The sequence below is a fragment of the Narcine bancroftii genome, chromosome 9 (assembly GCF_036971445.1).
Source record: "Narcine bancroftii isolate sNarBan1 chromosome 9, sNarBan1.hap1, whole genome shotgun sequence".
In the NCBI taxonomy this organism is placed as follows: domain Eukaryota; kingdom Metazoa; phylum Chordata; class Chondrichthyes; order Torpediniformes; family Narcinidae; genus Narcine; species Narcine bancroftii.
This window is the reverse complement of record NC_091477.1, coordinates 34,351,949-34,376,490: the sequence shown is the minus strand read 5'-3', so window position 1 is coordinate 34,376,490 and position 24,542 is coordinate 34,351,949. Positions and strand designations below refer to the sequence as shown.

At 39.2% G+C, this 24,542-nt stretch overlaps 1 protein-coding gene across 5 annotated transcripts in view; it reads right to left on the bottom strand.

The window, feature by feature from the left end:
* Positions 1-24,542, bottom strand: part of arhgef37 (Rho guanine nucleotide exchange factor (GEF) 37) — a 148,130-nt gene that overhangs the window by 123,060 nt on the left and 528 nt on the right. For all 5 annotated transcript variants that reach the window (XM_069898758.1, XM_069898759.1, XM_069898757.1 and 2 more), the window contains exons 2-3: positions 24,421-24,482; positions 14,644-14,713 (exon numbers count right to left, since the gene is read on the bottom strand). The gene's annotated coding sequence lies outside the window, so the exon portion shown is untranslated. The remainder of the gene's footprint in view (positions 1-14,643; positions 14,714-24,420; positions 24,483-24,542) is intronic.

Here is a 24,542-nt window from a genome sequence, read left to right as displayed (position 1 = left end):
CTGTAGAAATTTGCCAGGATTTCTGGAGTCATACCAAACCTCTTACACCTGCTGCCTTGTGGGCAAAGCCTCTTCAGGCAAAGGCTAGGAGAAGGTAACTCTGACTTCAAGTTCCCAGGCTCGGCTCGCCCAGCCGTCAGTACCTGGAAAAGGCCCCAGCAATGGCCTAATAGCACATGTCAGTCTGGCATCAGGGGCTGGCAGCTGTGACAGAGCATGGGAAACAGTTTCCATAGCGGCCAGCAGCAGCAAACTCAGTGGGCGAAAGATCCGTAAAGATAATTGCCAGCGAGCATGGTCTTGAAACCGACCACTGCGGGGCAATCCCGCATCACTCTGGCTGTCGTGCCTTGCACTCTGCCAGTCTCAGTGGCATTGGACCCAGAGGGAGGCGTTTGTCCTGGGAAAGCACTCGCCTCCAAGTCCTTGCCTAAAGCTGAAAAGCTACAAGGCACCATGTTCATCTTCACTTGCAAAGGGATGGGCCATGGATAAACTCCTGAGTAACTAGAGGCACTGACATGCTTTCTTCACGGTGCCATTGGTTTGTTGGGTCCAGGAAATATATTCCGAGATAGTGATTCCCAAGAACCTAAATTTGCTCACATTCTGCATCTCTGATCCCCCAATAATTACTGGATTGTATACCTCTGGCTTTCCTTCCCTGAAGTCAACAATCAGCTCCTTACTTTTGGTGACATTGAGTGCAAGGTTACACAGATCATTCTTTTGACCATGGCAAGAACCTGTGTTGTTCAAGGCATTGGGACCGTCGATGGCTAGGATTGGGTGCAAGTCTGCATATGGGACATCAGGAGCTGGGATCGGTGGGCGGCCATGGCCTAGGAGAGAGTCGACAGCTGGAGCGTTCGGAGCCGGGATGACAGGCGGCCATGGCAGCCAGGGCTTAGATGTTTTCTCAAATGCCTTGACAAAGGAATCAGGCCCAAAATGTTGGTTATATATCTATGCCTCATATGGATGCTGCGGGACCTGCTGAGTTTCTCCAGCACTTTTCGGTATTAATTATTTCTTACTTTCAAATTATTTGGATGAGAACAATTTCAGCCACATTCAAGAAACCGGACTCCATTCAGAAAAAAAAAAACACACTAATTTGGGCATCATGGTTGGCGAGGTGGTTAGCGCAAAGCCTTTACAGTGCCAGTGATCGGGACTGGACTGGAGTTCGAGTCCTGAGCAGTCGGTAAGGAGTTTGTACGTTCTCCCTATGCCTGTTTGGGTTTTCTCCGGGGACTCTGGTTTCCTCTCACTGTTCAAAACTTACCAGGGGTGTAAGTTAATGAGGTGCAAAATGGGCAGCACGAACTCATGGCCTATTATCGTGCAGTATGTCAAAATTTAAAGTTAAAAATTCATTGGCATCTCATCCACCATCCTTGCAGTCATTTCCTCCATCATCTGCTGCTCTCTAAAAGATTCAGTACAGTTACTCACCTTAGTTGCAAGAGAGGCAGTATTCAGCAACACAGATAAACTGGTGGAGTGGAACACCATCATGTTTCATGTCGTTAGATGATCTGTCCATATTGTGAAAGCAATACTTTCCATTTAGTGTTTTATCACTTGCAAACTTTGTGAGGGATCATCCTGCAGAGATGGTACACCTTTGGGCTTTACTTAATTTATGGACCTTTCATAAGACTGGACAGAAGGTGGATTTTTAGAAGTACAATAGCCAGAGAATATGAATATGTTGATCACTGAGAGAGTGGCAAGTCATAGAATGAACTCTGTATTTTGATCCTCCATTATGGCAATGAATCATGCAATTAATCGCTTATGTTAAAGTGTCTTCGAATAAGGCAATGAAATATGAACTATGTGAACCTAATGGTGCTTTCACCATGCAACTGTAAGACTTGCTAAAAGCAGCTTTGTTATTCTTCAATGTTATGGTTACACTGTCGCTGCAACTTGATGCTGGAATCATGGTTTGATCTTGCAGCTGTGCGAATAAAAATGAAATTTCCTGAAGGTTGTTGGTCGCTCCTTCATTTCAAAATCAATCTGAGATTTACTGCATAATTTATACTCCATCACCAGGAGGTTCCTCTGGGGTTTCTCTATACTAATACCTAACTTCACAAAAAGGAAACATCAACGGGGAGAATGCCACCCAGGCAAAAAAAAAATCATACAACACATTTAGTCAGTTCAAGCCAAAATCACTTTATCTCATCAATTTATGTGTAGCATGCATCTAATTAATTAATATTGTTGTAAGACTGTCAAGAAAATAATTTCATGTCACAATGTTTTTTAATGTATTACCTAATGCTGCATCATCAATGACTTCTTGTCCATTTCCAAAAACAAAATTTAATATTGTCCCCTATATTTCAGAAATTTTGCATCATCAGATACTTAAATCCACTCCACAGTCTGATGCCTATTGTTACAAACTAATAAACCCTTATTAGTACTAGCAAAGACTAATTTCAGAATAACGGAATGAAGATCTGCTAGTGCTGAGATTTATTTCTTCACACTTGGCCTTGAAGTTACAAATTTTCAGAGAGGAAGTAACACGTGAAATTTCCATACCTCAAAGACAGAAATGCCTTAAAGACAGACATGGTTGCCTGATACCTGCCGAAGTATAAAATTGGTTTACACAGATGTGCTGCAGAAACTCAGCAGGTCACACAACATCCAGAGGAAGTAGAGGGGAACCAGGATTTTAGGCATGGAGTGATGCATGACAACACAAGAAATCAAGAGTTTCAACAGTACCTGGTCCCACCATCTGCAGACTTTCTTGTTTAACCCCATAATATTGCTGTTTGCTTCTGAAGCTGCTTCACCACTCGAAAATCTGAAACCTGATCTGCACTGATCATTTTAATCTGTAATTGAAATGGTCAGCTCAAAAATCAAAACAAAACTGCAGATGATGGGGATTTGAAATAAAAACAGAAAACACTGATGATGGTCACGGTCAGACACTTTGTGTTGGGAGAGAAGCAGAATTAATTTTTCAAATCAATAATATCTCATCAAAATAGCACCAAAGGGGCTTCAATCTGACTAAAATAAATTTGCCATCCTTACTCGGTCCTTCCACTAGTCATTGATGGGTCAAGGAAAAGCTTGAGAGCTGGCCTTGGCAAGATTGCACACTGCAAAGCGGTCATAGCCCTGCGAGTATCTCTGACAGCCAGTCCTATTATTATTATTAATCGCGGGATTACTAAACTTAGGCTGGTGTCTTTGAATTGAAACAGTGGTTCTCAACCTTTTTCTTTCCATTCACATACGACACTAAGTATTCCCTATGTTATAGGTGCTCTATTGGTGATAGGTGATAGGTGAGTAAGAAAAAGTTTGAAAACCACTGTTTTAATCGTACCTCATTGACTCGTTATGTGCACGGTTTCATAACTTCAAAGGAAATGGGATAATGACAATTTTTCTCAAGCAAAATATTTCAGTAACAATTGGGTCTAGACCAGTGGTTCTCAACCTTCCCTACCCACTCACATACCTCCTTAAGCAATCGCTTAGTAATCACAATGGCATAGGGATTACTTAAAGTGGTATGTGAGTGGAAAGAAAAAAGTTGAGAACCACTGAATTAAAACATAAAATGCCATTCAGTCTAGCTGGTTTTCATCAATACTTCTGCTTCAGTGGATTTCAGTCCACTTGAGCTGTTTCTTTTCCTTTATCAATAACTGCTCTTTACATTTATAACAGCATGACTCCAACAACTACCAATTAAATTCAAAGACACCCAAGAGGGTAGAATTTGTGCTATAGGTACCTTGAAGTAGCCATTCACAACCTTTTTTGATTATGCCCCCCTTAGAACTCTGCTTAAAGTTTATGGCCCCCATTCCCTGTGAAACAGTCAAGTTTAGTTGCTTTCTTCAATACTTCTCTCCTACCAACTACATAAAAAACAAAAAATATTTTATGATTCCATGACCCCCATTAAATGTGCTGTAGCACTCAGGGAATGGGCCATATTGCCTCCATTGAGAATGACCTCCTTGGGGGACACCATGGAGTGATAGAATATTATATAAATGGCTGGGAAAGTTCTGAAAAAAAAACAATGAGAATTTTAAAGTAATATTGTTGCTAACTGGGAATAAAAGTGAGTCAGCAAGTCTAGCGGTGATGGGTGAACAAGTTAGGGCACGGCAAAAGAGTTTTGGAGACAGAGAGTAAAATGGTAGAAACCCATCAAGAACATGCTAGGAGAGTCAAGTGTAAAAATAATAGGAAACCTGGCCTCGACCTCAAAGATAATCTCTTTGTCCAAACTATTCCTCACCCACCCTCTCTGCAATACAAAACCAACTTGTTTATTTACATTCTCAGGTTTGATGAAGAGGCTTTGACCTGAAACAAACCCTAAAAGTGCCACTATATAAATGACCACATCGGGGCACATTGGAGGTAAGTATGCTCATTTTTTTTAAAATTAATTCCAAAGCTTTTGTGCAAAAATGGCATCTATTTCTCTTTCTACAGAATCTTGCTGACTCGCTGAATGCTTTTGACATGGTCTGTCATTATTTCAGATTTTCAGCATTTGCATTGGGTTGATAATCAATGTTTGAATTAGGGCAGATTTGGTTGATAAAAGGGGTTCTTAACCGTGATATGGACAGGAAATCCAAAATTCAACTCAGGAGTAAAAAAAATGATGTTTAACTTGCATTCCAAGTATGTGGTTTTATTTTATAATGTGCCACCCAAAATACCAAGTCATAGTGAGCCACATAGCTTAGTGTTAGTATAGTTGTTGGGAAAGCATTGAGGTTAAGGAGGTGATGTCTGTGAGGTGCTGGTCAAGTTCAGTGCAATCCAGCACATTATGCATGGTGACTGTGTATATTTTCTCACAATTAAAATCACTCTCTAGCGGACTATCAAACAAGCCCTCAGACTATATCAAATGTTTGTTTGCTTCAATAATGGCATCTGGCTGAAAGATCTTCCGGTATATTCTAATCAGAATAATCAGTAAAAGAAAGCATGCACAGAGATCAAATTAAAATGCAATAAAGACGTCAGCGCTGGATTCTGGGTCGAAAAACTCCTGCAGGAATTCAGAAGGTCAAACAGTGTCAATGGAAGAAGATAAATAGTCAACATTTTGGATCAAAATCCTTCAATAGTGAGAGTACAAAAGGGAGTAGCCAGTGTAATACGGACAGGGTGGGAAGGGTTGGACCGAAGCCACTAAGGGATTAGTAAACGAAAGAAGAGTGAAGAAAGATGGAGGCAGTTGATTGGCAGGTGCCAGACAAAGAGAGAGAGAGGCAAGAGGAAAAAGGGAGGGGGTGAGGTGAGGAAGTCAAGTTTATTTTCATCTAACTGTATAAGTACAACTCAGAGAATCAGTGTTCACCTGTCCTCACTGAAAAACATGTAGACACATAACCAGACATAACACACATACAGAAAAAAACCATATGTAGAACAAGCATTTTATCTCCAAAATAACTAAACAAACAAACAAATAAATAAATGAATGAACAGACAGGCAAATAAATAAATAAATAGATAGATAGAATGGATGATGTTTTGTACAACTGAGAGTCTCGGATGGTTAGTGTGAGTAGTTTATTTGGTTGTTCAGCATTCTCACTGCCCGTGGGAAGAAGCTGTTCCTCAGCCTGGTGGTGCTGGCTCTAATACTCCTGCATCTCTTCCCCAATGGGAGCACCTGAAAGATGCTGTGTGCAGGGTGAAAGGGGTCCTCAATGATTTTGCGCACCCTCTTCAAACAATGATCCTGGTAGATCACGTCGATGGAGTGGAGGGAGACTCCAGTGATTGTTTCTGCCACTCATATGGTCCAGTGGATTGATCTCTGATCCATTTCTCTGCAGCAACTGCACCACACTGTGATGGAGCCAGCTAAGACACTTTCAATAGAGCTCTTATAGAAGATTGCCCGCTTCAGTCTTCTCAGGAAGTGCAGTCATTGATGCACCTTCTTGACAAGTGAGTGTCCACGATCGGTCACTAATTAAGCAAACTCCAAGGAACTTTGTACTCTCCATTCCTCTACTATAGAGTTGCTGATGTGTAGTGGAGGGTGGTCATTCCTGGTCCTCCTGAAGTCCATGATCATCTCCTTTGTCTTGTTCCCGTTGATACTCAGTTTGCTACTCTAACACCATATCAGGAGATTTTCTATCTCTTCTCTGTAGTGTGTCTCATCATTGCTGCTGACAAGGCCAACTACTGCTATGTCATCTGCATTCTTGATGACACTGTTAGAGCTGGATCTGGATGAAGTTGTCAGATTGGCAGGTTGATTGGCAGGTGTCAGAGAAGAGGAGAGAGAGAGAAACAAAAGGAAAAGGGGGGGGGGGTGTTAAGTGAGGAAAAGAAGTCGATGTTACACTGTACCTGACCCACATTTCACAGAAACCACTTACCACAGTCAAGCCATAGCTCCCAAAGACCTTGAAGACACTGCTATAGGTGAATCTTAAACCAGGCATTTGTCCCAGGGGACATATTACTGTGAATTATATGTTGTACAGTAAACCCCATTCAGATGGCTCGAGGATGACTGAATATTTTGCCCTCAGTACTTTAATCTTGCACATCCACTTGTATGCACTGAAATTTCAAGACTAAATATTTCATGATGCCAAAAACTTAAAAACTGAGCTATCCTGGGCACACTACATCTCCTCACTTGTTAAAGGTGCAACAGCAATTGCACTTCCTTAGAAGGATGAGGCAGGCAAGGATATTGGCCATCATTCTGTCTACTTACTACAGGAGCTATATCAAGAATGTCCTGGCCAGCTGCATCATAATTGCTGGAGAGTATCAGATCAGAGGTCAGTGTGGCAGTGAGGATCACGGGGGTCACCCTCCACCACCACCACCTCACCCCCCCCCCCCAAAAAAACCATCAATGGTATTTACCAGGATTGTTGTATAAAGAGGGCTCATAAAAATCAGGGAGGATCCCTACCACCCCACACATAGTATCTTTCAGCTACTCTCATTGGGGAAAAAAGCTACAAGAGTATCAGAGCTAGAACCACCAGGTTGAGGAACAGTTTCTTTCCACAAGCAATGAGACTACTGAATGAGTATTGAACCATAGCTGTCAGCAGATTCACAAACAACAATGAGGAAGTAGACAGGAGGGAGATAGATGAGCTCACTAAATGGTGTCATGCCAACAACCTTGCACTCAACTTTAGCAAAAGGAGATGATTGTGAACCAGGAGGGAGTCAGGGGAACACAAACCAGTCCTCATCGAGGGCTCAGTTAGTGGTGAAGGTCAAGAACTTCAAATTCCTGGGTGTTGACATCTCTGATGATCCGTCCTGGAGCCTCCATGTTGATGCAATTATGAAGATGGCTTGCCAGCGGCTATACTTTGTGAGGTGCTTGAGGAGATTCAGTACGTCACTGAGACTCTCAAAAGCTTCTACTGGTTTACAGTGAAGAGCATTCTGGCAGGTTACATTACTGTCTGTTATGAAGGCGCCAACTCTCAGGACAAGAAAAAACTCCAGAAAGTTGTTAATTGGGCCTGCAACATCACAGGCACCAGCCTTCACTCCATCGAGGACATCAACCAGCCTCTATCCTCAAAGACCCCATCACCCAGGCCATGCGCTCTTCACTCTGCTACCATCAAGTAAAGGAGCCTAAAGATGAGCACTCAGCAGGACAAGGACAGCTTCTTCTCCACTGCCATCAGATTCCCAAATAATCAATGAACCAAAGACACTGCTTTACTTTTCGTGCACTATTTTGTTATTTTTTTATTTATTGTTGTAAAAGTGGTTTGTATGAATGTTTGCTCTATGATACTGTCGCAAAACACTGAATTTTGTGACTTGTTCATGACAATAAATTCTGATCTGCTGAAACAACTCTCCATAATTCTACTATTTATTAAGAATATTTATTTTAATATACAAATTATGTACTGACTATTTATAAATTCTCTATTTGTGTGTTTTGCTTGTATGTGTTTTTGCACTGTTCTGCACTGTGCAGTAGAGAATGCTATTTTGTCAGGTTGTACTGGTAGAATCCGATAGCATATAAACTTAAACTTAAGAAAAAAAAGCTAATAAATTGAAGACTTCATCAAAGCACTCTGAAAGATAAACAGGCTTGTAGACTATATATAGTAACCAATTAAGTTCAAGAACAAAAATGTGAATTGGTTCACGCATGTACTCCTAGGAAGATATATAATTAGTTGGGATAATGAGGTATATAAAAAGATCTGTAAAAGGAATGTGCAAATTATTAAAACATAAATTGACAAAGCTACAAGGGGACCATCGAAAGTAAAACAAATTAGAATCTTCCCCATGGAAAATGTGAAGTATAAAAATGAAGCACTGAGAAAATGTTAACATGTGTTTCTTTTCACCAATCATCAAAGACCCACACCACCCAGCACACACTCTGTTCTCACTGCTGCCATCAGGAAAGAGGTCTAGGTGCCACAAAACTCACACCAACCAGGTTCAGGAACAGCTGCTACCCCTCCACCATCAGACTCCTCAATGACAAACTGATTCAGAAACTCATTTAAGGATTTTTGTGCACTTTTTCTTTTTGTTCTCTCTGTATTGCACAGTCACTTTGTTTTCATTCATTATCTTTTTAAAAGGAATCTCAGGGTTGGATGTGATGTCATGTATGTACTCTTGAAAAAAATCTGAAATCTGAATTAAAAATATTATAATTAACCAAAATGTTGGGTTCTCCTTTATTTATATTGTGTAAGTTGTGGTGATTCATCTCATTTCTAATGCTAAGAAACTGATATGAAGTAGTGATTGTTGATCTGAAGGAGTGAAGAAATTTAATTAAAATAAATTTTGTTTGATGTGGATGACTTTTTTTCTTTAAGACTATTAGCCACAATTTTATAGAAACCTCAAATCTTATTCAGCAACATATAAATCCACAGGAACGATTCACTGGCAAGGTCAGAAGTAAAACATCTTCTGAACATGTGAAGCATTTTCCTGACTATCACAGTACTTCCATAATGGGATACCTTTATAATTTGAATTTTTTTTTAATGTAGTTTAGAGGTTTATGTGCGTGATTCTGGTGATTTCTATATAATTATTTATAGAGTGGGGCACAATTGTATTCATTTCCTGTTTGTCACTCCAAAATGTTTAGAACATATTTACACAAATGACATTATTTATATTTTCCATACGCATAGAATGCTGTAATTTTTTGAGTAATGTTTCTTTACAGTATATCCTGAAATAGAGGTCACATTGTTCTGAGGTACCCCTAACATTTCACAATATCAGAAAATTCAGGTTTTACTGGTGTTTCTCCATGAATAGGTTTGAGAAGAGGGTTGAGAACTTCAATACAGGTGGGTTCCAATATTCTACCTACTGATACTTCCATTGCAATGACACCCTTTGGACCTCACCATCAGATCTTTCTCCCTGTCCAATGTCAACCTTCATCCTCACCAAAAGCTTTTCTTCCCTATCCATCTCTCCAATTAACTTTTGATTCTAGTCCCTACTTCCCAACTGAACCCTTGACTGAAGTTCCAATCTAATCCAAGCTACACCCAGCCTACTTCTAAGACCTTGATATGATCTCTGATTGCAGATCTGATCTAACCTTGAGTCTCAACTACTGATACTTTTTCCCTTATTGTCATGTACTCAGCATTAGTCCCTAATTTACCTGGCCTTTTCCATTCTGTGTTCTACAATGGTACAATATGCCAGGGACAACAACTGGCACAGTTAGCAAAGCGCATAGCAGTTAGCATAACACTACTGTAGCGCCAGTGATCCAGGTTAGAATCTAGTCTTGTCAGTAAACAGTTTGTACATTCTCCCCATGTCTGAATGGTTTCCTCCAGGTGCCCCAGTGGTTTCTTCCCTCCATTAAAAAAAATGTACTGGGCTTGTAGGTCATTTGGATGTAATTGGGTGTCATGGGCTTGTGGGCTGAAAGGGCTTGTTACTGTGCTGTAAGTCTAAATTTAAATGTTTAAGGTGATTTGTTTTGCGAAGTTAAATAGGGGAAGATAATACATAGTAAAAGATAGGGAACTAAGTAATACTGATGAACCGAGAAATCTGGCAGCCTAAATTGATAGTTCAGTGCTCCATTGATTACCCTTTTTAATTTTGTTTCCAAAGTACCTCAAGTTAAATCCTTAATCTTATGCTTGCAATTTTTCCCGATTGACTGCCTATCCTTTCTCACAATCATGTTCTACAGTGCATAGGCTTGTGTAGCTTCTGCCCTATATACTTCCCTCTCATTCCGGTTCGCATCCCTTTGCCAAACTAGTTGAAAGCCACCCCAAAAGCTCTAGCAAACCTGCCCACCAGGATATCAGTCCCCTTCCCATTCAGCTGCAATCCCTCCTTTTTGTACAGGTCTTTCCTTCCCCAGAAGAGATCCAACGATCCATGAATCTGAACTCCTTGCACTTTGCCACAACTCGTCAGCCTGCCATAACTTCCAACTTCCGTCCTCACTGGCATGTGGTACTTGCAGCAACTGAAAGATTGCCACTTTTAAGGAACTGCTTTTTTAGCTTTTTTCCTATCTCTCTCTCTTTCTTCCCTCTTCAGGTCCTCATCCCTTTTCCTATCTGTCATTGGTACCAATGTGAACCATGACATTTGACTGCTCACCCTCCTATTTGAGAATGCTGTAGACTTAATCTGACCTTGGTACCTGGGAGGCCACATACCATCTGGGAGTCTTGATCTTGAAAATCTTTCCATTTTCATATTCTTCAGAACATTAGGTTACCGTATGGTCCATCAAGTTCTATGCTGCCTTTCGGTGCCAATCCATCAATCTCATCCTCCTTTTATTTCACTGGAACTTATTCTCTCTCAAATGCACATCAGTTTTACTTCAATTCTCATCTGCACCACGTGTAATTTACAATGCTGAATAATTTACCAAACAAGATATTTTTGGGATATGGAGGGAAACAGGAGCACCCAGGAGAAACCCAAGCGATCATGAAGAAAATGCACTAACACTACGAAAAGGCATCTTCATCTTGTATCACTGGAGATCTGGTGCAACAGCATTCCTGCTGAGCTACTCTGCTGCCTCCTTATGTGTGCCACATCAGTAGAGTATAAATAGGTGTTCAGCTTCTTCCAATAGTTATTTAATTCTAATATTTAAACACGGTCCTAATTGTTTTAAGCCATGATGCTCGACACTGATTTTAAGGACTTTCTCAATAGTGATTCAAATAATTGATGCACCAGATTTTCACCCCATCTATAAACTGAAAATCCTTATTTAACCTTTCTTAACTGTGCAGTGCCAGAGAATATTCTCTGAGATGTACAAGGTCAAACTTAAATCAGCTTGGTTAAATATAAAAAAGCTGTAAAATAAACATTTCGATAAATTAAGTATGGAGAACACAAATGTAAAGAAGAACTAGTCTTAAATGGTTATTGCATCTGCGTGAAAAATCTGTAAACTTCCTATGTGAGTCATACTGGGTGAGGAACTCTGTTAACAATAAGCTCTAGATACCAAAGGATCCAAGAATATTTTTACTTGGAGATATTTATGAAAAAGATATAAAATTGAAATTGGAAAAACACCAAGAAAAATATTTAAGTATTGCAATAGCAACTGCAAAGAAATGTTCGGTGATATCATGGAAAGATGATGGAGAAGTAGATGGTATAATGAGATGCAAAATTGTATTCCTATGGAAAAAATTACATAGAGTTTAAGGAATCGAGTTGAAAATTTTTATAGTATTTGGAAACCATATATGGGTTTTATGGATAATTTTCTGTCCACCTCTTCTATCTTATCCTCTTAATTAGTGATTTTTAATAACAATTAATGATTGTCTGCAGCTGACGTGGACTTTTACCCCCTCCATAAATCTTCGTCCGCGAAGCCAAGCCAAAGAAGAAGAAAGAAGAAGAATGATTGTCTATGCTAATATTATTGTATATTAAATGTTTCTTTTTTTCCTTTTCTTTTGGGTGGGAGGGGGATGTGTAGAAAAATATAAAAGTACCTTTTTTGTATCATTGGCAATGGATATTTGATTAATATTTTATTCATTTTTTTCCTGTAATGATGCAAATAATTAAATAAAATTAAAATAAAGCTCTGGATAAAAACAAAACTGATTTGTGCAAATTAAATGAAGGCATTCAACTGAAGAGGGAAACTATCATTATATGGGAAATTTATTCATAATTTTGAGAAAAGTACATTAAGCAACCAACTATTTGATTAAAATTAAAAGCATACTTGTTTATCTTTGTGAAACTCACTGAGGAAAAACAGATTATATTGAAAAAATAACTTACAATGCACCTTGGATACTAAGATGTCCTTGATTTTCCATGTAGTGTTAGTTCTCAGCTGGTTGTCTAGGCTAGGGGTCTCCAAAGTTGTCGATATCGATCCCTGGGGGGGGGGGGGGGGGTTAATGAGTCTATCCAAGGGGTCAATAAATGCCTGGGGGTTGAAAAAGCCGGAAGTGGGGTTGATTGAACTTTTGTGGTCGAAAGCAGGGCGTAGCTATGGAAAAAGATGCCTATGGCAAGGGTGGTCAACCTCTCGCGAGAGCTGGCTTTGGTTGCTGCCATGTTGTATTTGGCTTTGGCCTTTTAACAAGTTGAGAGCGAATGGGAGGACGATGGAGGGTGGACGGAACACAGAATAAAGATGTGCATTCTTTGTATGTTGGGGGGGGGGTCGATGAGGGATCAAGGATTCCATGAAGGGGTCGGTGGTCTAAAAAGTTTTGGGGGCCTGGGTCTAGGCATAAGGTATAAAAGGAAAATTTTGCACCTTTTCTGGGCTCAGTTAAATTTAACATAGCACTTCTGAGGTGAGGTTACTGTTGCAATATAAAAACATGTCAACAATTTCCAAACAGTAATGTAATAACAATTAGATATTCTGTTTCAGCAATGTTCACTCAAATGTAGATTTTTGAAGAGGAGGCTAGTATGGACATCAGAGGAAGGCAATTCAAAGAACAGATACTTTTTATTTAATGCTTTATAATTAGTCATGGATCTTAAGCAAGGGGATGGTATTGTGGTGCCAAGGGCAGCAGAAAGAAAATCTCTCTGAAGTGGGACACAAAGAAGTTTGAGAAAATCCAAATTAAGAGATAAATATGGATGCAAAATCTGTTAGAATTCTCCTGCTTTTTTTCCCAAAGAAATATCACTTTAGTCTACTTCTGAGAGCAGAGATGGTCTTGGTTTAATTGTAAGAATCGAGTTGACTGCCCTATATGTTAGAAATGGAACTAAAGTTTGTTAAGAATACTTCTATGTTGGCAATTTTAGTGTCTTCTTTATCCTCTACTCTATATAAATTAATTGATAATCCTATAATTAAACACAGTTTGAGAATATGGGCAAATTTTGAAGGTTTTTTGGATTTCAGAGTTTTTCTTTTGCCTTGCCTATTATATCCAATTACCTTTTCCAACCCTCTTTGCAAGATTCTGCCTTTAATGGCTGTCACGGATTGGATATTAAATGTTAAGGACCTTTTTATTGACAGCAATTTTGCATATGTTGAACAATTGGTGGATACCTAAAATTAAATTTTTTTAGATATTTACAAATTGGACATTTTGTTTGATCTCAGAATTCTGATTTTCCTGTAATCACTGAGGCATATATTCTTGATACATTTTTTGAACTGTAACCTCCTCATAAAGGCTTAATATCACTTATCTATGACAAAGTGGTTAATTTAAGACAAGCCTCATTAGTTAAAATGAAGAATGCCTGGGAACAGGATTTGAACCTTTTGCTCTCCAATGAGGTTTGGGATTCTATTTTTAATCTGATTACCACTACTTCCTCTTGTGCACAGCATTGTTTGCTGCAATTTAAAGTGATCCACAGAGCACGTATATCTTAAGTTAAACTGTCCTGGTTTTATTCAGATGTGAATCCTTTATGTGACAAATGTAAAACAGGAGATGGCTCTTTAGTTCATATGTTCTGGACCTCCCCAAGCTATTAAAAATTTTGAAATATATTTTTCAAACTCAATCGGTGATTTTAAATTTAAAATTTGATCCTTTTCCTTTAATTGCTCTTTTTGGAATATTTCAAGATGTTGTTGACTTCTGCTCAGAGATGAATGATATCTTTTACTTCGTTGATAGCCAGATGTGCAATATTGATAAAATGGAAAGATAATACCCCACCTACACATGCACAGTGGCTAAACAATATTAAGTCTTGCTTAAATTTAGAAAAAACAATTGGCTATGCTATCAAGGATTCAAATATTAAATTCCAAAAGATATGGGTTCATTTATGGACGACTATCACAATGTTGATCAACCTACTACTATCAACCTTGCTTAGAAGAAAGAGTTTTACAATTTTTTTTTTCCTTTTTTCTTTTGTCTGTTTTTTGTTGTTATGCTTTATTTTATTATCAAGAATGTGTTCTGGATTTCTTAATTATGATTATATTTGGGTTTTTTTTTCTAATTTTGTGGTACATTGTATAATTGTACCATTCAATTGTTTATACTTTAAATATCAATAAAAAATTTTTTTAATAAGATCTAATTGACTCATCTGAAAGCCCACACATATGACAGTATATCAAGAGGTTACCTGATTAGAAAACATTAGCTACCAGGGGAGGTTGGACAAACTTGAATTGTTTTCTCTGTAGCATTGGAGGCTGAAAAAAAAAATAGGATATATATTCAGAATATTTTTTTAAACAGGTGGAAATATCAAACACAACAGTGCATAACTTTTAAGTTGAAAATTTACAGGGGATGTAGGTGCCTGGAATCTGCTGCTGAGGGGATGGAAGCAGATAAGATAATAACATTTAAGAACTATTTAGACAGGTTCATGAACATACAGAGACTGGAGGGAAACTATGATATGCAGACTGATGGGATTAGTTTAATTTAGAATTATGTTGACACGGACATTGTAGCCCAAAGGTCTGGTCAGTACTTGGAAGGGAGACCTCATAGGAACACCAGGTTTCTGTGAGGGATGCTGGACAAATTGGCAATTCTCTGTTTGCCTTACAGTAGACAAAAGTTAAAGAATTTCATGTATGTTACAGTCTAAATGTAGTATTGCGTGACAATAATGGAGCCTTTACCTTTTTACCTTTATCTGCAGTTTCTGGACTTTCATTAACTTGTATAAAGTCCATGTGCAAGGTATAATAGATGCCAAATTACTCAAACAGGGATTCAAATAAGTTTTTTAGCAAATAAACATCAAGTCTAGCAATGGTGCTTTAAGTAAAATCCTGAATTTAGTTTTAGGACATCAAGCTTGACAATTGAAAGGAAAAATCAGCTGAAGAATTGGCAATTATATTTAGCCAAAAGTACTGAGTATGCGATCCATCTCATCCTCCTCTGATATCCTCCCCATCACAGAAGCCAATTCAATTAATTACAGGCGATATCAAGAAATGGTTGAGAGCACTGGATAGACTAAAGGAGATGGGATCAGACAACTTCTCAGCTGTGGCAACAAAGACGTTTTCCAGATCTAACAGGCCTCTATCCAAATGGTTTAAGCATTAATACAAAACTAGCATCCATTCAACAAAGTGGAAAAATTTTCAGGTAGTTTCCTTTCAAATAAAAACAGAACAAATCCAATTTGGATAATTATCATCTTGATTATCACCAAAGTGATCCAATCAAGTAGTTCTAAATCATCAATAATCTACTCCCCAATACTGAGTTTGGATTTCACAAGACCACTCTGAAAACTGTGCTAACAAGGTCAGAGTCGAGGTAGTGTAAGGCAAGTGACTGACTTTCTGAGATGTCAATGTCTTTTGACATGTGTCAAGTGTGAGGTGAAATACTCTCCACTTGCCTGGATAAGTGCAGCTCCAATAAAATTCCAAATGTTTGACACCATACTGGACTCAATATCCTGCACATTATTCTAAACCTTCTTCCCTGCGAGCATATCTACAATGCATATCTGGAAAATCTGGTGCCATTACTTGCCCAGGCTATTCAAATATTCCAATTCCGACAGACTTTGCCAGCAAAAAGGATTAAGGAAACAGACATAAAGAAACACTTTCACTGGCACTTCCCCTGACTTGAAAATATATTGTCTCTTCTTCATCTCTCCTGGATATAAATCCTGGATCTCCCTCACCAGTACTGTTATAGGAATACAATCAAAATGATTGCAGTGATCCAAGAATATAAAAAGAGATTATTTCAGATACCAAAAGTTAGCACAACAAAAATGTAAGAGAATAGAAATGGTGGGAGTGAAATTAAAACAAAATATTAGCACAAAATGAGGCAGCAAAAACTACTGGAAAATAACATCAAAATATATTTTATTCATACATCAAGAACAAAAGGATACAGTTGAGCTTGTTTGGGAACAAATAAGTGAAGTGTGCAAGGGAGAAAGTTGATGAATTTCTTAATAAATAATTATGGACATCATCAAAAAAGAGGAACAATATGCTCATTTTGTAATTATGGGTGACTATGAAACATTGCATGGTATAAACATAGTAAATGGGGAAATTAAGCAGCTTATAATACCTGTATTACTAGCATTGCAAGCTTCTGCTCTACAGATAGTCCTCGATTTCCAACCTACGCGAGTTACATCCACTTGCACATGACAAAATTTTAAAAAAATCTTTATCAAAACTACTATACAAGTTCATATTTTGTATTAAAAGTACTGTATTCAGTGGTCCCCATTCCCAGTGGCAGCCCGAGGTCCCCATTCCATGATCTACAGCCAAAACAGAGTTACAACCAATTCTTCCATCCCCATTATAGTCGTAAGTCAGAACTATCTGTACTATATTTTAGTAAAGTTACTTTGATGGTTGGATCAGGGAAAGACACTCACAGAGTTCATAACTTTCTGTACAGACAACCTAGCACCTAAGCCAAAGCCATAAACATGAGCTAAACACAATTTAATACAAGGACCTATTCACTGCACTTATCCCTTCCGTTTTTTCATCCACGCACATGGTATGTTCACACAAGGTTCTTTTTATTTGGTTTATTGGTCTCAATTGAGAGACTGAAACAATGGATATCAAATAGCAGGCTATCTGCTGATGCTCAGGCTTTTGGGAAACTGAAAATGAAAACAAGTATTGATCAAACAAGTCATGTGATTGAGACACTTTAAAAAAAGCAGTTTTTAGTTCATCTGAAAGTCATTTGGAGAAACAGAATTGCAGTGACTTTGGGGAAGATGGTCACTTCTTCAGCTTCCCTTGTCAGAGGGGAGCAGTGATACTGTGGCCATTGTAATGGTCATTTCTGATTGCCTCATGTCTGGGTAAAGGAATCAGGATCATTCTAATGTTCATTTCATTTAACTTTTCCCTGGGTTTGTGAAAGCATCGCATTGTGGAAGTCACAAGTTTTATAACCTCTAGGCAAGAAAGATGGGAATTGTTACAAATCATTTGTATGAAGAAACATTTCTCTGAAAGCAACTCTACAATAATTCATGAGTTTTGAGAAGTCTGATGACTTTGTGTCTTGCCTACTTCATAATTACTTCTGAACATCAGTTTCAAGATTCTGAGTTTCAACACAGATTAATCCAGGAGAGTAACAATTGATTTGTTAAAACTGGCCATCGGCTTGACTTTGAGCAGGAAAGTTTTAGTCTGCAAGAGCAACACGGTTAGCATTGCGGTTAGTGTGGTTCCATTTATCCTAAGACCCAGGTTTGAATCTGGCACTGTCTGTAAGAACTTTATATGTCCCCTGTGACCTTCATAAATTTTCCCCAGGTCCTCTGGTTTTCTCCAACCCTCCAATATGTTCAAAGATGCAGGTTAATTAGCTGTCATGGGTGTTAATAGCCTGAATTGGCTTCTGCCATGCTGTAAATAAATTTTAAATTAAAAAAAAAATTAAAAAGATATCGATCTATTGGTTGGTTAGACAGAAAAGTGGAAAACAGAGTATGAGTCAGGTAAATTAATGCAACAAAGATACACGTTAAATGTAAACATTTTGTGTGGGTTTGAGGAAAAGGAACCTTAGATGCATATTCACAAGTCATGACCACCAGCCACCCCCCCCCCCACCCCACATCTCCATCGGGCACAGAGAACTCAAAACGGTCAACCAGTTTAACTACCTCGACTGCACCATTTCATCTGATGCAAGGATCGACAAAGAGATAGACAACAGACTCGCCAAGGCAAATAGCACCTTTGGAAGACTACACAAAAGAGTCTGGAAAAACAACCACCTGAAGAAACACGCAAAGATTAGCGTGTACAGAGCCGTTGTCATACCCTCGCTCCTGTTCGGCTCCGAATCATGGGTCCTCTACCGGCATCACCTACGGCTCCTAGAACGCTTCCATCAGCGCTGTCTCCGCTCCATCCTCAACATTCATTGGAATGACTTCATCACCAACATCAAAGTACTCGAGCTGGCAGAGTCCACAAGCATCGAATCCACGTTGCTGAAGACCCAACTGCGCAGGTGGGTCACGTCTCCAGAATGGAGGACCATCGCCTTCCCAAGATCATGTTCTATGGCGAGCTCTCCACTGGCCACCGAGACAGAGGTGCATCAAAGAGGTTCAAGGACTGCTTAAAGAAATCTCTTTGTTCCTGCCACATTGACCACCGCCAGTGGGCTGATCTCGCCTTCAACCGTGCATCTTGGCGCCTCACAGTTCGGCAGGCAGCAACCTCCTTTGAAGAAGACCGCAGAGCCCACCTCACTGACAAAAGACAAAGGAGGAAAAACTCAACACCCAACCCCAACCAACCAATTTTCCCTTGCAACCGTGCCTGCCTGTCCCGCATCGGACTTGTCAGTCACCAACGAGCCTGCAGCAGACGTGGACATACCCCTCCATAAATCTTCATCTGCAAAGCCAAGCCAAAGGAAGAAAGAGATATCTACAGCTCAGAAACAAGCCCTTCAGCCCAGCATTGTCTATGCTGTCCAAGCTAGTCCCAATTGCAAGTTTCCCATATCCCTCTAATATCTTTCCAAACCAGTCTTTTAAGCAGTGGAACTGTCTCTTCCTCTTCCTCAGACAACCTTTTCAGATTTCAGATTACTGTCAGAGTACATACATGACATCACATACAACCCTTGGATTCTTTTTCTAGATGCCAGGCAGAATTACCACTTATTGGTAGTGCAATAAAAAATGTATACAATGTGCACATGTAAACAGATAACAAATATAAACAAACTGGAATCAGAGAGAACTAATAAAAAATTAATATGTACAAATAAGAGTCTTTAAGTGAGTCCCTGATTGAGTTTGTTGTTGAGGAGTCTAATGGTGGAGGGGGGACAGCTGTTCCTGAACCTGGTGGGTGAGTCTTATGGCATCTAGACCTCTTTCCTGATGGTAGCAGCGAGAACAGAGATTGTGCTGGGTGGTGTGGATCCTTGATGATTACTGATGTTCTCCAATGGCAGCATTCCCTGCAGATGTTCTCAATTTTCCATATGTGAATAAAGAGCCCTTTAGGTTTCTTTTAAATTTTTCCCCTTTCTTCTTAAACCTATACTGTTTAGCTTCTGGTTCCTATATTATCGTAAAAATATGATAATCATCTATCTTACCTATGCCCCTCATGATCTAATGAGTCCCTATAAGATCCTCGTTAGCCTCCTATGCTCTAGAGAAGAATCCCCAGCCCATGGTTCCCTGTTATACTTCAAATCAACTAATCCTGGTAACAATCGTACATCTGCACCCTTTCCAGCTTAATGATATCTTTCCTATAGCTGTGCTCTGACCAATGTCTTATACAACAGTAACAAAATATTCCTGCTCCTATACTCAGTGCCTTGATCAATGAAGTTAAGTGTGTCAAACACTTTATTCACCACCTTGTCCACCTGTGTTGCCACTTTCATGGAATTGTATACCTGCACCCTAAGTCTCTCTGTCCTGCAACATTCTCCAGGGCACCTTGCAAGTCCTGCCCTGGTTTAACATACCAAAGAACAACATCTTGTACTTGTCAGAGTTAAATGTAATCTCCTATTCTTTAGCCCATTTTCCCAGTTCATGTAGATACTGCTGTAATCTTAGATATCTTTGTTTAATGTCACAGTTTTTAAATGCAGCTACAAAAGTCATTAAACAGGGTAAAAAGACTCAAGGGGTATTTTACATTACTAGCTGAGGCATGAAATATAAGACAGGATCATTAGTGATGGAACTTTATGCAACCGGAGATGGTGCAAAAGAGATTTACAAAGGTTTAGAAAACTATTGTCATGAGCAAAGATTCAAAAGCTAGGTTTATCCTTTGAGAACAAATACAACTAGAGCAACAGAGAAGCAAAGCGCCGTATCAGTTGAGGTGTGAGGTCCATTGCATTACCATCTTTGACCCACTCCCTCCCAAATTTTATTGTGAATTAATGACACAAATGCAGAAATTCCCTGATAAAGCTGATGCTGAGAAGGATGGTGGTTGCAAAGTGTAGACAAGGTAACCAGAACCTGTGTTAGAACGGTGGTAAATGATTGCCCTCTGAGACTGTAATATGAGCAGCCAGCCTTCTTCAGATTGTTAGCTTTTGCTGAGTGACCTGGTGAACTGCATTTAGGATTCAGTGGATTTTAGATACTGTTTCACTTATTCTATGATGCCTATTGATATAAAAGAAAATATGGTCCATTAAGTGTGTGCTTCCACCAGAGCCTTCCATGAAACATTACACTTGTTGCACTCCTAGCCACAATTATTCCCTTAATGTTGTTATGCAATGTTGGCAACTCTAGTTGGTGGCATTGGTTGAAAGAGTGATAAAGAATAATTAATAGCAAAAGATATGTCTGGAGGAGCTGTAAATAGTAAGAGACATAGCAAATCTCAAATAATGAAAAAAAACCTAAATCTGAGATTCCAGGCTGGGTCATCTGAAATTGTTGAACTCATTGCTGAGCCCAATACATGTGTAATGTTTCTGGTTGGGAGACGAGGTATTGTTCTTTGAGCTTGGTTAAAATAGTGTACGTCAGAACCTGACAAAAAATTAAAGTGATAAGTAACTAAAGCCCTGGGTCACCCTTATGGGTGAAACAGAGCTGTTTTGCAAAGTGGTCACCCAATTTATATTTTGTTTCTCCACAGTACAGGAAACCCCAGCATGGGCATTGAATTAGTTCACTAGCTTGAAAGAAGTGCAAAAACTGCATCTAATTATATTGTATCTGACCATATCTAACTACTGACCTGAATCACCTATTCTAAGACAACAACATTCCCCAGTAGGTGTCCCCTATTCCATCAGCACCAATAAGTCCCCAGCTGGCAGTTCTCCAACCATCCCTATTTCCAAGCTTGACCTCATTCAGAGCAAGCACATGTTCCATTATTCAGTATCTCCTAAAACCTTGATGGTTCAGGAATGCACTGCTCATGGAGACTGTACTGGAGTGTACAGTCTCAAGAGTGGGATTTGAGCTCCAGATCCAGTGAGGTGCCAGAAATGTAGACATATGTCCACATGAGGATTGTGTGTGACTGTGGAAAAGTTGTGGAATCCATTAAATTACAGAGAATGAAAGCGCTGCTGAACTAATCTTAATGATGCTGCAAACTGTTGACTGCATGCATTTATCACACTGTGGAAATGGGAGATTGGTTGATATTAAGTCCAGTGGCAGGTACATCAATAAATCAAATTATTCTCCACTGGATTATGATGAGTATTTTTATTTCAGTTGAGTGCTGTGTATTCTATTATGAGCTTTGGTTGATGATAGAGGTGATATCACCAATAATCAAGGTGACGGTAGATGGATTGAGAGTTGTTCCCTGAGGAATTTGTCTAATGATAACCCACAGACAAATTGGTTACAGGAGTAAGCCACATGGCCCTTAAAACTTGCTCTGCCATTTAATAAGATTATAACTGATCTAACTGGAGCAACAAATCTGCATTTTTCCCAATTGATAGTAATCTTTCATCCCATTGCTTATTAATAATTCATCAAATGTAAAGTATTCAAGGACTCCGCTTCCAGCACCATTTGAGATGGAGAGGTACAGAGGCTGGCATTCATAATTTCTCTATAGAGGAGACTGTTATCTACTGCTTGTTTACAAAAAGGATGCTAGACAAATTAATTATGGTCAAGCCAGTCAGCATATCACCAGTAATGCAGATGTTTTCAGGGCAGATGTTTAACTTCTTGACATACACTGAGAGCAAAACATAAATAGAAAGGTGACGGTGGTAGGGGAATGAACAGTGGTCAGCAGATGAGAAACATGAGACGTGTTTGACAGAGCACCTTTAACCTAGTCTCTGTCAAGTTGTCAAGTTTATTGTCATCTGATTGCACAAGTAGAACCTGACAAAACAGCGTTTTCCAGTCCTCGATGTAAAACACACACACAACTAGACATGACACACACAAACAATGCACATGCAGGAAAAAGTATCATGCGCACACATAAATAAATAAATATAGTTTCAGAAATACGAGAGTTTCAGATGGTTAGCATGAGCAGTTCCTTTGGTTGTTCGGCATTCTCACCATCTGTAGGAAGAAGTAGTTTCTCAGCCTCATACTGCTGGCTCTAATATTTCTGCAGTTTTTTTTTTCCAAATGGGAGCAGCTGGATGATGCTATGTGCTGGGTGGAAGGAGCCCGCAATTTTTCATGATTTCTACAGTCAACAATCCTGATAGAGCATGTCGATCACTGGAGGAAAAATCCAGTGATCTTCTCTGCCACTCTTCTGGTCCTATGAATCAGCCTCCAATCCATTTCCCTACAGCAACTGTACCATACTGTGATGCCACTGGCCAGGTTGCTCTTGATAGAGCTCCTGCAGAAGGTTGATATGATGGAGGCCGATAGCCTTGCCCACTTCAGTCTTCTTAGGAAGTGCAGTCGATGTTCTTCCATTTTGACAAATGAGGAAACGTGTGTCCAGTATAGGTCACTAGTTAAGTGGACTCCGAGGTACTTGATGCACTCCATTATGGAGTTATTGATGTATTGTGCAGGGTGATCATTCCTGGTCCTTCTGAAGTCCTCGATCATCTTGTCCATGTGGAGACAAGTTGTTACTCTCTCACCATATCACGAGATTTTCCACCTCTTCTCTGTGGTGCGACTCATTGTTATTGTTGATGAGGCCAACTACTGTTGTGTCATCTGCAAAATTGATGGCACTGTTGGAGCTGGATCTAGCAATGCAGTCGTGGGTCAGTAGCATGAACAGGAGTGGGTTAAGCTCTCAGCCCTGAAGTGCGTCAGTGCTTGATGTTCTGCTACTGACCCAGAGAGACTACGGATTTTCCAATAGGAAGTCCAAAATCCAGTGACAGAGAGGGTAGTTGTGTCCCAATGAGCACAGCTTCTCCACCCGTCTCTGGTGAATAAATGTATTAAACGCCAAGCTTCTCGATGAGGTGTCATTCTCCAGGTGGAATATATTACTTCTGGGTTTTGTAAATAATTAGACCATATATGGATGCTGAACTTCTATTTAAATACATTTTGCAAGCATGAAACCAGGCACATATTGTCATGACTACAAGAACAGGTTACAAACTGGTTATCCTATGAAGAGTGACTCATCACCCAAAGTCTTTCCAACATTGATGAGGCACAAATCAAGAGTTTGATGAAACCCTTCCCATTTGCTTAGAGCATGCAGCACATATAATTCCATAATGGTAATAAAACCAGAAAATGCTGGGAGTACTCAGCAGGATAAGGCAGTATCTTTACAAAGAGAAACAAACCAAGTTAACATTTCAGGCTAGAACCTTAGTTGGTATGGAAAGGAGAATTTGAATATATACTGAAACCTATTTAATGACTTCATAAGATGAAAAAAATTCTTCAATTATACATTCTTGCATCTTAATGTATCAGATCACTCTAACACCATCACTTCATTTGAATCAGTTGATACAGATTTAACATATTGTACTATACAGCAACCAATATAAAGCACTCTCCTTGACTGGCATCCTAGCCGCCATCTTAAAATATAATTCCTTTTACTTTTGACACACTGTTCATGTAGGACCAATGACCTGATGCATTGCTATGAATTGCTAAAGTTTCATCAACAGCACATTCCAAACTCTTAATCTCTGACACCTGGGCATACCATCACCTTTAAATTTCGCTCCAATTCAACATCTCCATCTTTGCTGGATCAAATTGAGGAACTCTGCCTCATATTTAGTAGGCAGTAGTTCAAGAACAGTTATATATTGTGAATGATAACTAAGAATAGATAAATAAATGATGGCATTACTTTTATCATATATCAAGAGGGAAAAAAAACATCAATTTTAAAAGCATATTCCACAAAAGTCCAGTGACTATTGCACTTAGAGTTTTTAAATTACTTTTGAAAGACCTCACCCCTTTGCATATTTTCTGTTCTTTCACAATTTGAACTTGCTGATCTGAGTGCTGCCTGTTACCTGTGGAGACACCACCAGAAGAACAAATTACTCAGTGGATCAGGCAGTATCTTTCATTCG